Below are 13,503 nucleotides of genomic sequence, written 5' to 3' on the forward strand. Positions count from 1 at the left end.
ACATCCATGAGAACTCCTCATTTTAACAATACTGCAAGACAGAGCAAAAGAGTATTTAAGGAAAGCAAGGTCAAATAATGTAGACTTTCTTGAGGAAGGTACTTTTTCCTTCTCTCAAAAAACATCCCAGTTCTTTTCCCGATGACTACCATTTGAGAATGTAGTGAGCTAAAATTCTATCAAAAAGACTATTTCACTCCCTTTGCTTCAGTGTTTAATGCAGGTTTTTTTCCTTTAATTTTATAAACAGGCATCAACTTATCGAATACAATGCTGAATTTAAATTTCCTCATTTACATAATCATAGTTAAATTTTTTAATTTGATTTGCAGGTGATTATTAATGCTTATATTAAGAGACTGGAGGTCAGTTAGCTCCTTAATTATACATAAACTATTGGGGAATTTGTGTATGACCATATGTTTTTGTGTTGGGGTGTGTGTATATGCATGCATGCATGCATGCATGTGCTTGTGTACGTGAGAGACAGAGACAGAATGAGAAAATTTAGTTTGCCATACATTATATATTTAACAGGAAAAAGAAGAGAGGAAAGGTTTAGGCTAGTATCATTTAGAAGAATGACCTCACATAGGGTGATATGTTGTGACATGAATGACAGAGATATGTTATAAATCAAAATTACTTGAAACAGCCCCCTTCAGTTCTGTGATTCCCCAGTCTCCTATTCCTTTATCCAACCATGAGTACTCCATGTTAATTAGAATGGCAGAAGATGGAATAAAAGATTTAAAAGACATCCAGACCAAGCAGAAAAGCAGCACCACGCACACCCTTGACTTTCACTGAAGTGAGGTGGGAAAGAAAAATTCCTTCATACCCTGCCTGTCAGAAACATAACCTTTCCCTCTTAACCAGTACTCACATCTAAGGTGGGGTTTTGTCAGCTTCTGATACTTTGCAGATAAAGCAAAAACTGCAGTCTTTTTTTTTTTTTTTCATTTTGTCCCTCAGACAGAATATGAATTCTTTAACCCAGGTAAAACTGCATTTTGTTTAGAAATAATCAAATGTTTCCTGTCATTCAAAACAAAACCAAAAACCCCAGCAGCAATAGGTTTCCTCTGCAAAAGCACTAATAAGTGCTAAAAATTAATCCTTTCAGAAAACACTAAGTCTGGTTTTGGAGTCCCCAAAGTATAATAATCTACCTGTTTCCTTAGAATGAAGGGAGGCGGGGAGGAAAGCTCTTCTGGGTCATGAGATTTTTTTTTTTGTCTGGGTTCCAAATATCAACTAATGGCTTAATAATTCACCCTGAAGAGAGGAGGGTGTGTGTTTTATTTTCCCACCTCCTAAACTGGATGCAATTTACCTTGCTCTTATCTTAAGGTAAGTATATGTTTGCACCATCTTCCAGTACGAGGAAATTTTATCCAGAGACAATAAGCTATGCTTATTCCCAAAATGACTTGATCATGTTATGCAAAGAGTTTAGGATTATTGCATCATTGGGATCATAGGATCACTGATCTAGACTCAAGCTTGAAAGAGCACAGAAGCCTCCTAGAACAATTTTGGCATTTTACAGATGAGGGAAATGGGGCCGTGAAAGTGACTTGCCCACGTTAACACAACACAGGTAGTAAGAATCAGGTTCTTGAACTTAGTTCCTCTGATTCCAGAATCAGTTCTGTTTCTTCCTTGCTTTTTAAATCCCAATTTTATATATATCTATATATATGTTGCTTTTTAAAAATAAAATTTTCCTGATATTTTATTTATACTTTTTTATATCACCTAATTTTTTTTCTTATATTTCTCCTCTTTCCTACTCCAGAGGACCAGCCTTTATAGCAAATAATTTTTTAATAAAGAAAAAGGGAAGAATAGAAAAAATTCAGCAAAAACAATGAATATATCCAAAAAGTCTGAGTGTGTGTGTGTGTGTGTGTTGGACAACAATGGAAACATCCTCTTCCCAACTTTGTGAAGGAATTGGAGAAAGTATCTTCCCATATCTCTTTCTTGGGATCAAAGTTGTGCATTGTAATTTTGCAACATTCTTTTTAAAAATTATTTTGTGGCTCTTTCCATTTTCAATATTCTAGTAATTGCAAATTTTTTTCTTGGCTCCAACTAGTTTATGCTGTATAAGCTCATGTAAATCTTTTCCATGATTCTTTGTGTTCATTATGTTCATTATCTCATGAAACTCAGTAATATTCCATTACATTCTTGTGCCATAGTTGGTTTAAACATTCTCGATTCACTTGGCATCTACTTTGTTTCTAAAAATATTTTGCTAGAAAATATGCTACTACTCTGAATGTTGGTTGTTATTGTTATTTATAATTATTACAAATAATAGTAGCTAGCATTTGTGTATTACTTTAAGGTTTGCAAAGTGCTTGACGTATATTCTCTCATTTGATCTTCACAACAATTCTTAGAGTTGGTGCTATTATTATCCCCATTTTACAGATGAGAACAATGAGGCTTAGAGAGGTCAAGTAACTTTCCCAGGATCATACAACTAGTAAGTATTAGAGGCTGGATTTGAACTCATGCCTTCCTGATTCCAGGTCCAACACCGTACTGATTAGCTGCCTGTTTCGGTATATACAGAGCCTTTGTTTTTGTCTGTGACCTCCTTTGGGTATATGTCTAGTTGTGCAATTTTTGAGTCAAAGGTTATGAACATATTAGCTGTTTTATTTGCATAAATCCAAATTGCTTTACAGAATGACTATAACCAGCTCTGCAAACAGTGCATCAATCAATATGCCATGCTTTTTACAGCTCCTCCCATACTGACTAGAGTAAGGACTGGGAACTTGTGGCCTCAAGGCCACAGGTTCTCCACCCTGGATTAGTCTTAACTTTTGTGTTATTTGCCAAATTTTTCTGGGTCTGAATTAAACCTCAAGATTGTTTTGATTTGCATTTCTGTTGTTAGTGATCTGAAGCATTGTTTATATGATTGCTAAAGATTTACCATTCTTCTTTTGAGAATGATTTATTCATATCCTTTGACTACTTATCTATTGATGAATGGCTTTTGGTCTTACATATTTCTGTAAGTTGTCCATAGATCTTAGCTACTAAACCCTTATCTGAGAAATTGGATATGAAGATTTTTTTTTTCCTTTCAACTTGTTCCCTTCTTATTCTAGATGCATTTTTTTTTGTTCGTTCAATCGCTTTTCAGTTATAACAAATTATACTTATTTTATCTTTTGTATCCCGTTTGGTTAAAAATTAACATCACACCCATGTCTATGAAAGGAAGATGATTTCTCTTCTAATTTTTTACAGCATCTTCTTTAGTAATCAAAGTCATGTATCTATTTTGAATTTAATGAGGCATAGACTAAAATCTTATGTCATATGCCTCAGTGAGGAATTCTTTCCTAAGTAATTTATGTTTTCAGATTTATCAAACAGAGATGTATTGAGTTCTCTTGTTTCTGGTTCTATTAACCTGCCTTTCAATTTTGTAATTAAAACCTAATGGTTTTGATGACTACTGATTTATAAAGGTTTGTCTGCTGTTCCCCCATAATCCCCATCTTTCTTCATTATTTCCCATGATATTCTGTTTTGTTTCTCCAGATGAATTTTATTATTATTATTCTTTTTTTAAGTCCTATGAAATATTCCTTTGGTAGTTTGATTAGTATCATATTAAAACTGAAAATCAACTTTGGTAGTATTTCCATCTTGATTATATTGTCCTGGCCCATCTGCAAGTACTGAGTATTCATCCAACTATTAAACATTTTTAAAAATTTCTTTTGTAATAATTTCTATTCCAGTATTAATCTGCTTTAGTAGTTTGTTCCTCTCCCCAAATATTTCATTCATTTTGTAGTTATTGGAATTGGATTTCCTTTCTGTTATTGCTTCTTGGATTTGTTATTATATATATATATATACATATGTGTGTCTATATATGTATAATGATAACAATATATATATTCTGTTCACTGTTGTGTATTTCTCTTCTAAGCTTGTAACTTTGCTGGAGCTACTACTTGTCTCATTTAGTTTCTTTGATGATTTCCTAATTAGAATATCTAAGTAAAGCATCATTTGATCAATAATTTTTGCCTTATCATAAATTGCCTATATTTAAAGCTTGAATTTATTTTCCCTTTCTTATTGCTAATGTTTCTAAAACTGCTTCAAATAATAGTGCAGAGAATTGTCTTCCTTGATTTTCTGGATTTATTATGAAAGGGTCTAGGGTATCCTGATTGTTTATGATGCTTACTTTTAGGTTTAAATACACATTTTTATGATATTTAAAAGGTCCATCTGTGCCATTATTCTGTAAGATTTTACATACATATTATATTTTATCAAAGACTTTTTCCTGCACCTGTTGATAATCATGTTTGAGATATTTTATTTTCTAATATAATTAATTATGCAATTGTTTTCCTCATGTTGAATCCCTGGTATAAATCAAACTTGTTCATAATGAAAGATTTCTTAGATAAATTTCTATAGTCTGTTTGGCAGGATTTTATTTAAAAGTTTTGAGTCGGAGACCAACAAAATGGTGGAAGAGGAAATCCAAATATAGTTCAGCAAATCCAAATAAATCTTAGAAGAGTAAAAGAAAGCTTAGTGATTGGGAAATCTAAGGAGAAGCCACAAGGGTCATTTTTCCAGTCCAAGATCACAAATTTAGCCCACAAGCAAGTAACTAGGGCAGGAACCAGGAAATAAGTGAACCAACAGTTCTGAGGAAAATCATGCATTCAACCCCTGAGTTCAGATCAAGGGTTAGCATGCAGCTCTGTCCCTCTGAGCCTGGACCTATAATTATGATTCATCCCAGGGAAGAGTAATCAGGTTTGGGATTAAATGACCAAGGATTGGCCATAGTTCTCTCATACTGAGCCTGTAGAGCCTTCCAGCTGAATGAACTGTCAGCTGGATCTCTACCCAAGGATGAATCTGTGGTTGTTTTGCCAACCTTGGGGCTTAAAAAGTTCAGTCTAGGAGGACAGCTGAATTAGGGTCAGCTAAAAGTTTGCAGCATCCTGTTCTGAACTGCCCCTCTGATCCTTGAAGAACATGGTAGTCAAAACTAGTACTACTCCTACTCCTACTACTATTACCACTACTACTACTACCACTACTACCACCACCACTACTACTGCTCCTAATAGCCAGCTTTTGTATAATACCTACTATGTGCCACTTACGTAGTACTTACTGTGTGCTGAGTGCTTTACAAATGCCATCTCATAAGATTTTCTCAACAACCCTGGGAAGAATATGAAATGAGCCTAATATCTTCCAGACTACTTTCTTGTTTTCCTAGTAGTTCTTGTTAAATAAGGAATTCTTTACTAAGTAAGCATTCTTTCATATCTCTTTCCAATAAATTGCCAAGTCCTGTCAATTCTATTTTCCTAACATTTCTCCTATATGCCCCCTCTCCTCTCTGGTCCAGGCTCTCATGACCTTATGCCTAGTCCTAGACTGTTGTAATAGCCTGCTGGTTGACTTCCCTATCTTAATATTGCTACTTTCATCCATCCTCCACTCAGCTTGCTATTCTACTCAAATTCCACTCAAACTGATCTTCCTAAAACACAAGTCAGACACTGTTCAATTAACTCCAGGGGCTCTTTGTTATTTCTGGGATCAAATATAAAATCCTCTGTCATTCGAAGCCCTTCATAACATTTCCCTCACATGCCTCTTTCCATTTCCCTTGTATCTTAGTCCTAGGACTTCACACATTCTTCAGTCCAGTGACACTGGCCCCCTTGGCCTTCATCATGTAAGACACTAACTCCTGACTCCAGAAATTTTTTGGTTGCTATCCCCCATGCCTGGGATTTTTTGACCTCTTCATCTCTATCTCCCAGCCTCTCTAGTTTGCTTCAAGTCCCTGTTAACCCCATGCCTTCTACATCATTTCCCATAATCATCTTTTCTCAACTCTCTTACTCACCTCACTCACTTATTTAGCAAGAAGATACCAGAGGAGTTTGGGTCAGAAAGCTAACATGTGGCCTTCCCTGAGTTCCCTTCAAATTAATTAGTTATCTGAGGCTCATGACAGGTAGAACCTACAAAACTGGGTATCCACCCACCATGATGAGGTCATCATGAGAGTGGCTTGAGGCCTTGATTGGTGTGGGGTGCTAGAAGTGGCAGTGAAGGTGGGGAGTGAGATGCTTTGGACAGGCCCAGTGGGAGGCAGAGGATACTTGGATGGGCTAGTTCATGGTCTGGCCCCCATCTAAAGTGGTAGCTACACTGACAGTACATTCATGAGACATCAAATGGATAAAGTCAGATTTTATCATATCCAATTTATCCTGTCTATAGCTTATTTGTACACAGTTATTTGCTGATTGACTTCCCCATTAGACTATGAGCTCCTTGAAACCTGGGATTTTTTTATTTGTTCTTTGCCTTTCTTACCATAATTCCTAACATATAGTAGGGACTTAAAGATGCTTACTAACTTATTACAAGGCCTGCCTCAGTTCAACCAATGAAACAATTATTCCAGGTAGAAATTTATCCACTAACAAATACTCTATTGTCAATATTAGCCTTTGGTTGTTCCATTTATTGAAAACAGGAATGATTTCAAATTGCTTTATTCTTTTCTGATTTGGGTAAAATGAGACCCTAGAGGAGTTATATAAAGTCATGCTGTGACTTTGACTCATGACTGTGGGCTAGATTTATAAAATAGTCAAGAGTTTATCATAATTCTACACCTAGACAGATATTTATGAAATGATTTGTGCTTACATCCCCACTTGGAGAGTCAAACTTTCTAATAATCTCCAATGTGGATCCCACTGAGCCTTCATGCTACAAACAAAGGGATGCCTCACATCATAAGGCAAGGGTTGACCACAGGTGTTTATGAGAAATAATATTATGTGTTCTTTAACAACAAATCTTTAAAAATCACAAGCATAAGACTGGATCAGGGTAAGGCCTGCTGGCTTCTCTCAGTGCTCCTATTTCTGGGGTGAGTGCCCTTAATAGAACATTCAGTGCACATGCACTTGTCCATTTGGACAGAAGACATGTTCCATGTTCTTGCAGAAAGGAACTACAGATGTAGCTGGCACCAGCTGCCTTGGAATCACTGCCACTTCTCCCTGCCCCTTTTTAAGAGTCCTCCAACCCTCTGCACGTACAGACCTCCACCCCTTCTAGTCTTGGTGTTCTCTCTTCCCAAATTGAAAAGAGCTACAAATCCCAGAGGGTTTTGTGAGCAGCCAAAGGTTGAGATAATACAGGTGTCTAGGATTTCAACTCTAATCCCTTGATTTCAAATCCAAAATTCTTGTAGTTGGATGGATAAATCACAACTCACCCATCTGCTTATCCACTTTTCCTCTGTTTCTTCCAGTCTACCACTGCTGCTATTAGATAGATGCATTTTAAATGTGAAAAACATTGCCTACATCTTAACTGAGATGTAGCCAGAAAGCATAAATTCCTAATGGGAGCTGTTAATGTACTTAGAAATTCTGATTTAAATAGTAAAATAAATTTGAATTCTCTGTATTTACTGAAATAAGATAAAAACTCATTTGAAGCTCAAAATCTTTCTATTCTATTTTGAAATAATTTCCCTGGAATACCCTTGTGCTTCTTATGACAAGCAAACCAATCCTAAGATATGATCTTACCCATAGCAGAAGTCTTGAAAGACTTACGGTGAATGAATTCCAAAAGACCCAGAGAAGCAATGTAGCAAACAGTCAGGGACACTGGATTTGAAATCAGAAGACTATAGTTTGATCCTAAACCTATAACTTGCTATCTGTGTGATTTTGGATAAGCCCAAGGGCCTCAGTTTCTTCATTTTATAAAATAAGGGGTTTGGATTAGATAGTCTCTGAAGTCTCGTCTAGTTCTTTTTTGAAATTTTTAGTTAATTTTTAATTTATGAAATAAAACAAGCAATTCCATAACAGTATGATAAGAAAGATGATCCTACAGGAAACTGAAACTCAATTATCTACACTTAACTATTCCTTTTAAGTATATAATAAAGTTATCATGTAAATTGTTTTTCCATTTTATTTCTTAATCCTACAGTTGTAGTTCCTACAATCGAAGTTGGAGCTTAACTTGGTCATTACTATCAGTATGCACTGGACAAGTCACCATTTCCCAGTGCTCCCATCTCTTTACCCTATAGGATGAGGGGGCTAGAAATCTATGCTCCAGTAAATCTGATGCAGGCAATAGAATGTATGCACTGCCACATGCTGCATTTGCCTTGTCTTATTTTCACAGTTATAGCTTTATATTCTTAAAATATTTGAAACTAGGGGAGAGGGGGATGATGATCTTAGTACATCATTCAGTTAGATTAAGTTATGTGTTGTGTAATGTGACACCCCCTCTTCTTCAACATATTTAGATTGGCAGGCTAGTATCCAGATACCTGTCACACTTGTCAGGTTCTAAGGCTAACTTTGAAGAGTTGGATCTTTAGTATTGTGACTCAAATCCCGATTAGTGTGAGGAAAAATCAGTGAGCCAGACTGAAATAGCTTTTGTAAAGGATGTTTACTAGTGTGCTATGGTCAGAACAATTGTTAGAAAATATCTTTGCCACCCTCTCTCAGAGTCAGAACTATAAAATTCCACAATTAAACACATCTTTAGGAATAATAACCTCAAACAGGGTACAATGGCAGTGATGCCCTTGTTTAGGATATGTGTCACAAACGGGTAACTCGCTGCTCCAGGTGCCAGCTGGCATTCTTTTATGGTGCAAGGCATCATGCTTCCTAAAGCTACTACCTCCCTCAAGTGGATATTTCTTTTGGTATCTATCTGTATCTGTATTTATTCATCATATCTTTGATGGATTCACTGTCTCTTAGAGATCTAGTGTTTCCAATGACATGAAACTGATACGGTGCTCAGGTGCCTGTGTTTGAACTCCAATTCTAAAATAATTTCTCTCTAAAATCACATTTCTCCCTAGTCTCAAAATACTGTCCCCTGCAGTTTCTCCCCACCCAAGGACAACCTGTCCTACATCTCCCTTCCTTATATAGTAGCCAATTGCACCTATAGAATTTATTAGTTTGAACTAACTGTGTACTGACTGAACTGGCAGTGTACTGGGTCATAAAGACATTTACTACTCATTGACCAATCATATGTATCCTAGACTTGGACATGTATCTAGTCCCTTATGTTTATCTTGCCTGACAAGACATTGATGGGAGCAGCCTGGGTATTTCTCAGTCAGCCCTGACGATTAGTTAACTAAGTGATGTTTCAAGCCTAAAGTCACACCTACATGTAACCCCCTACTCCTTGGGCTATTACCCGATGAACTATGGGTAAAATATCTACACAGTAGATACTAAAAGTACATGTTCCTTTAAGAACTAACCACTCCTTGACCACACCCTAATCCCACCCTGAATCACCTAATTAGCATATTTGGCAAGTTTTACTATAGAATATCCTATGTAAACTTTACCTGTATCCCATTGAAATCACAAGTTCCCTAAGAACTATTGTCCGCTGAAAAGCATGATAGATCTTTACCACCTTGTCCTAAAGAATGCTTGAGACTATGAATTCTTTCCAGACAATCCACACAGGGAATTCCAGTCTTGAGGTTCCTGTATCTTTCTATCCCTTGTCAAAATCTTAACTCTTTCTTTCTTCCCTTCAATCTCCCCAGAAATCTTTATATCCCAAATTTAGAGTTCTCTAAAGCTACTTCACCACCGAAATACCTGCAGTTGTAGGGTGAATGGGTTTAGGGAGGACTAGCACCTTTGGTGTGAGGGCTTGCCAGATGGTGAGTTAGGGGAATGTCTATTCCAAGTATGTGAAGACTTCTCCCATGGGATGGACAGATGCTGAAGCAAATACTGTGAGGCTCTTAGAGCTTGGTCAGGCAGCCAGGACACCAAGGTCATCCACTAGAGCCTGGGCTATCACCAGTCTTGCTGCTGGTATTGGGTGACTCTGGAAGAGAGAATAAGGCTGAGAACTTAGTGTCACTCTGCCTCACTTAAATCCAATTCATGTCATGCCCTTGATTGTCTTCAAAAAGAAGGACATGCAACAAATCTCCTGTTATATTAAGCCCTTACGGATGTGGCCAATCCAGGGGTGGGGAATCTGTGGTCTCAAGGCCACATGTGGCCCTCTAGGTCCTCAGGTGCAGCCCTTTGACTGAATCCAAACTTCAAAGAACAAATCCCCTTAATACAAGGATTTATTCTATAAAACTTGGACTCAGCAAAAGACTGTATCAGGGACCTTGAAGGCCACGTGTTCCCTACAAGTTCCCTTCCCCAAGGCCAGTCCATTATATCACTAATCAGCTATTTCTTTCTTGACCTAATCAAAGAAGTTTATACCTTGTAAAGAGATCACTGGGTATAGCCCATCTTGTTTACACACTTAAAATTTTGTCATTTCCTCGTGGATTAATTAATTGAGATTGGAGTATGGAAACTTCCCTTTAAATAAGAACCAGTATTTGAGCCTTTATTAAACTATATCTAGATTAAAAGGAGGAGAGTTGTGTTTGTGCATCTTTTTGCGTTCTGATTCATAGTTTTCCAGTGTTACCACATACTGCATAGCAGATGGACTTTTCATGGTTGGTCTACAAAGCTGATTAATGATAAAACAGTTGTTCTTACTTCTTATAACCGAGAATCATAACAGTTTGGTAATGTTATTTTTAAGAAGATAGTTTCATTTATAATACCTTTATAATATGATAGGCCTTATGATTTAAATGTACCCATGTGTCTGGAATTAACTGCTGGGCATATCCTATCTCAGACCTGTCCTTACCACAGTAGGCAGCATAAAGACATGTTTTTGCTTTTAGGAAATAGAATGAATTCTTGTGAATGTCCCGAGTTATCTTTAACAATTTTTTTCAGTTATAAAAGCAGCTTATAGACTAGTCTGATCTTTTGATTAAAGTGGTTTTCTTGATAACTTAAGATAATCATATATCTGATGTGCCTCTCTCTCTTAGGGACCTTAGAATATGGATGTAAGAACTTTTTCAGCACTAATAATTTCAGGATTATTAAGTGGAAATTTTAAACCAACTAGCATGTCCACATGCCAATATAAATACCCAACTTCTCTGCCAGTGCCCTGTGTCCTTGATAAATTTCTTCCCCCCCCTCCCCCGGATTGTTTTGCTCCAACACTGCCCAGGAATTAAGTAATTTCTGTATTACTATTTAACCTTTACTTCCTCCTCAGTAGGCATTCTCTGTATTGCATTTCTCAAAACAAAGTGCTTTATTATTAAATATAAAGATTTTTTTAGATACATCTGAAGAATAGTCTTGACCAATTTTGATAGTACTTTTTCTTGAAACATTAATTTTCCTCTTGAAATTTTGCCCCCTTTTATTCCTCCTCCTCCTTTTCCACTTTCTTTGAATGACCTATCATTTTATTGAGCTCTCCAATGGTAAAGCACTGTGCTAGGTTCTAACCGATACACAGATGAATAAGGATTCATCTTGGATAATTTGCAATCTAGTGATTTAAAATTTTTGTATCACCTTTGTTTTCAAGAAGGAAACTAAAAAGTACCTTACTGAGAATGAAAAACCAGCTTGCCCAGTTTTTCCCTGTTTACACTTTGGTCTGTAATACTTTAGAGCATCATATTACATTGTGGGCCAAAGTCTACAACAGAACTAAGTCTCATGTGCACCGTATCTGATTAGGCACAGGTTTGTGAGTGTTATAGAAATATGTGTGTGTGTGTATAATATACATATTATACACACACACACATATATTCAATACTATATTCTTCTTTAGTCTCCTCTTAGGAAACAGACAGGAGTCTATACTTAGCAAATCACTTTTTTTTTCCAAAGAGGTTATAATAACAATAATCTTATTGAGTAAAACTTTTGTGCATTTCAAGAATCTGCTAGCGTCAAAGTTGCCCAAACTGCAAGTATCTCTGTGACTTGAAAAACAATTTGAAATTCAAAGTCAAAGAGTTATAATCTTGTGGACACGTTTACAAATGCAAATTTCAGATTTATGAAGTAATTATTATAAAACCTAGTCTCAGATATTTCATAGGTTATCAGTCATTAAAAACCAGCACATCATATGGTTTCTTTGAAAAGAGGGTCATTGATCATTTTTATAGTATGTAGATGTGTCTGTATAAAATAAAAAATACAGGTCAAAGAAGGATCACTAAGAGACTAAAGGATTTGCCCAAAGTCACAGAGTTAATATATATCAGAGATGGGACCTGAACCAAGGTCTTCCATACTTTGAGGTCAATTTTCTAGCCAACATACTATGCTATCTGTCATTTGTTATTGCTGTTTATTTTTATAACATTTTGTTGGTATCTTTTGTTGAGACACCTAATTTCAGAATATTTCCATTCCTCTTTGAAACATCCTTTGTGAAAAGTACCATCTCTTGTAAGAAACCAAGGGAAACATTTCAATATAAAAAACAAACAAGCATATGAGGGAGGCATGGGGTCCAAGAAGAAAAAGGAATAGGTTTTTACAGGCCAGAGAGGGGAAAAATGTTCTCTGATCTTCACATGAGGTTGGGGGTTAGTGGTTTAAGGCTCACGCAGTGAATTTGCAGAGACAGCTCCTTGTAAATCTGCTGACAAATTTTGAGCATGTTCTGTTGTGTGAAGCTGAAGTGCTATGACAGGGTCAGGTACTTACAACACTGCAATACAAAGACATCACAGTCACTATCATTATTTTATCTGGCTCCATTTATCTTGAAGTAAACCCTTCCATCTCTGGTGGAAATGTAGCTTATCCTTCTTCACTTCCTCAGCCTGTAGGTACATAACAATATGCTTGGGACACCAGCAGTTGAGGGTACTCTGTGAGTCAAAATAGGTAATGATCCTTGCCTCACAACTCAGAGATGAGTGACCAGCAGTATAATTCCTGGTGCATAGGGAGGAGTAACTGTTCCTTATTGAAGATATCCGTACTTTTTCCGTCTGCCGTAACCCTTGGTACAGAGTTTATTACAGAAGAAACTGTTGAAGGAAAAGACCCTTCTCTGGAACAGTGTCCATTACCATGTCTCCATACGTATTCATCACTGAGTCATTAAGTCAGTTCTGCGCATATTCTGCACATAAAAGGTCCCCAGATAATCCATAGTCAGCACATGCTGATAGGCATATGAACCACATGAAAGCCTCTCACCACAGTATTGCCTGGCATACATTGATATGACAGAGTCAACTGCTAACCTAACTCTTTGCAGAAAGGTGCAGAAAACTCTAACTGGAAAATGTCTTCTAGTTTCTTTACTGTTTCATTAGTGCTGAGAGAAATGAGGCTACCATTGGTCTCAGAGAATTCGTCCTGTACGCAAGTCATATGTCACTCTCAAAGAAGGGAGACACACACAGAGAGAGAGAGAGAGAGAGAGAGAGAGAGAGAGAGAGAGAGAGATAAAAAACCAACCCAATATACCTACCATTTTTAATATTATATGCATTATTCC

The 13,503-nt window shown here is 36.7% G+C and overlaps 1 protein-coding gene across 3 annotated transcripts in view; it reads left to right on the forward strand.

Annotated features, from left to right (window-relative positions):
- Nucleotides 1–13,503, forward strand: part of FAM13A (family with sequence similarity 13 member A) — a 91,439-nt gene that overhangs the window by 54,591 nt on the left and 23,345 nt on the right. The window lies entirely within an intron of this gene.

The sequence above is a fragment of the Notamacropus eugenii genome, chromosome 7, assembly GCF_028372415.1.
Source record: "Notamacropus eugenii isolate mMacEug1 chromosome 7, mMacEug1.pri_v2, whole genome shotgun sequence".
Classification (NCBI taxonomy): Eukaryota; Metazoa; Chordata; class Mammalia; order Diprotodontia; family Macropodidae; genus Notamacropus; species Notamacropus eugenii.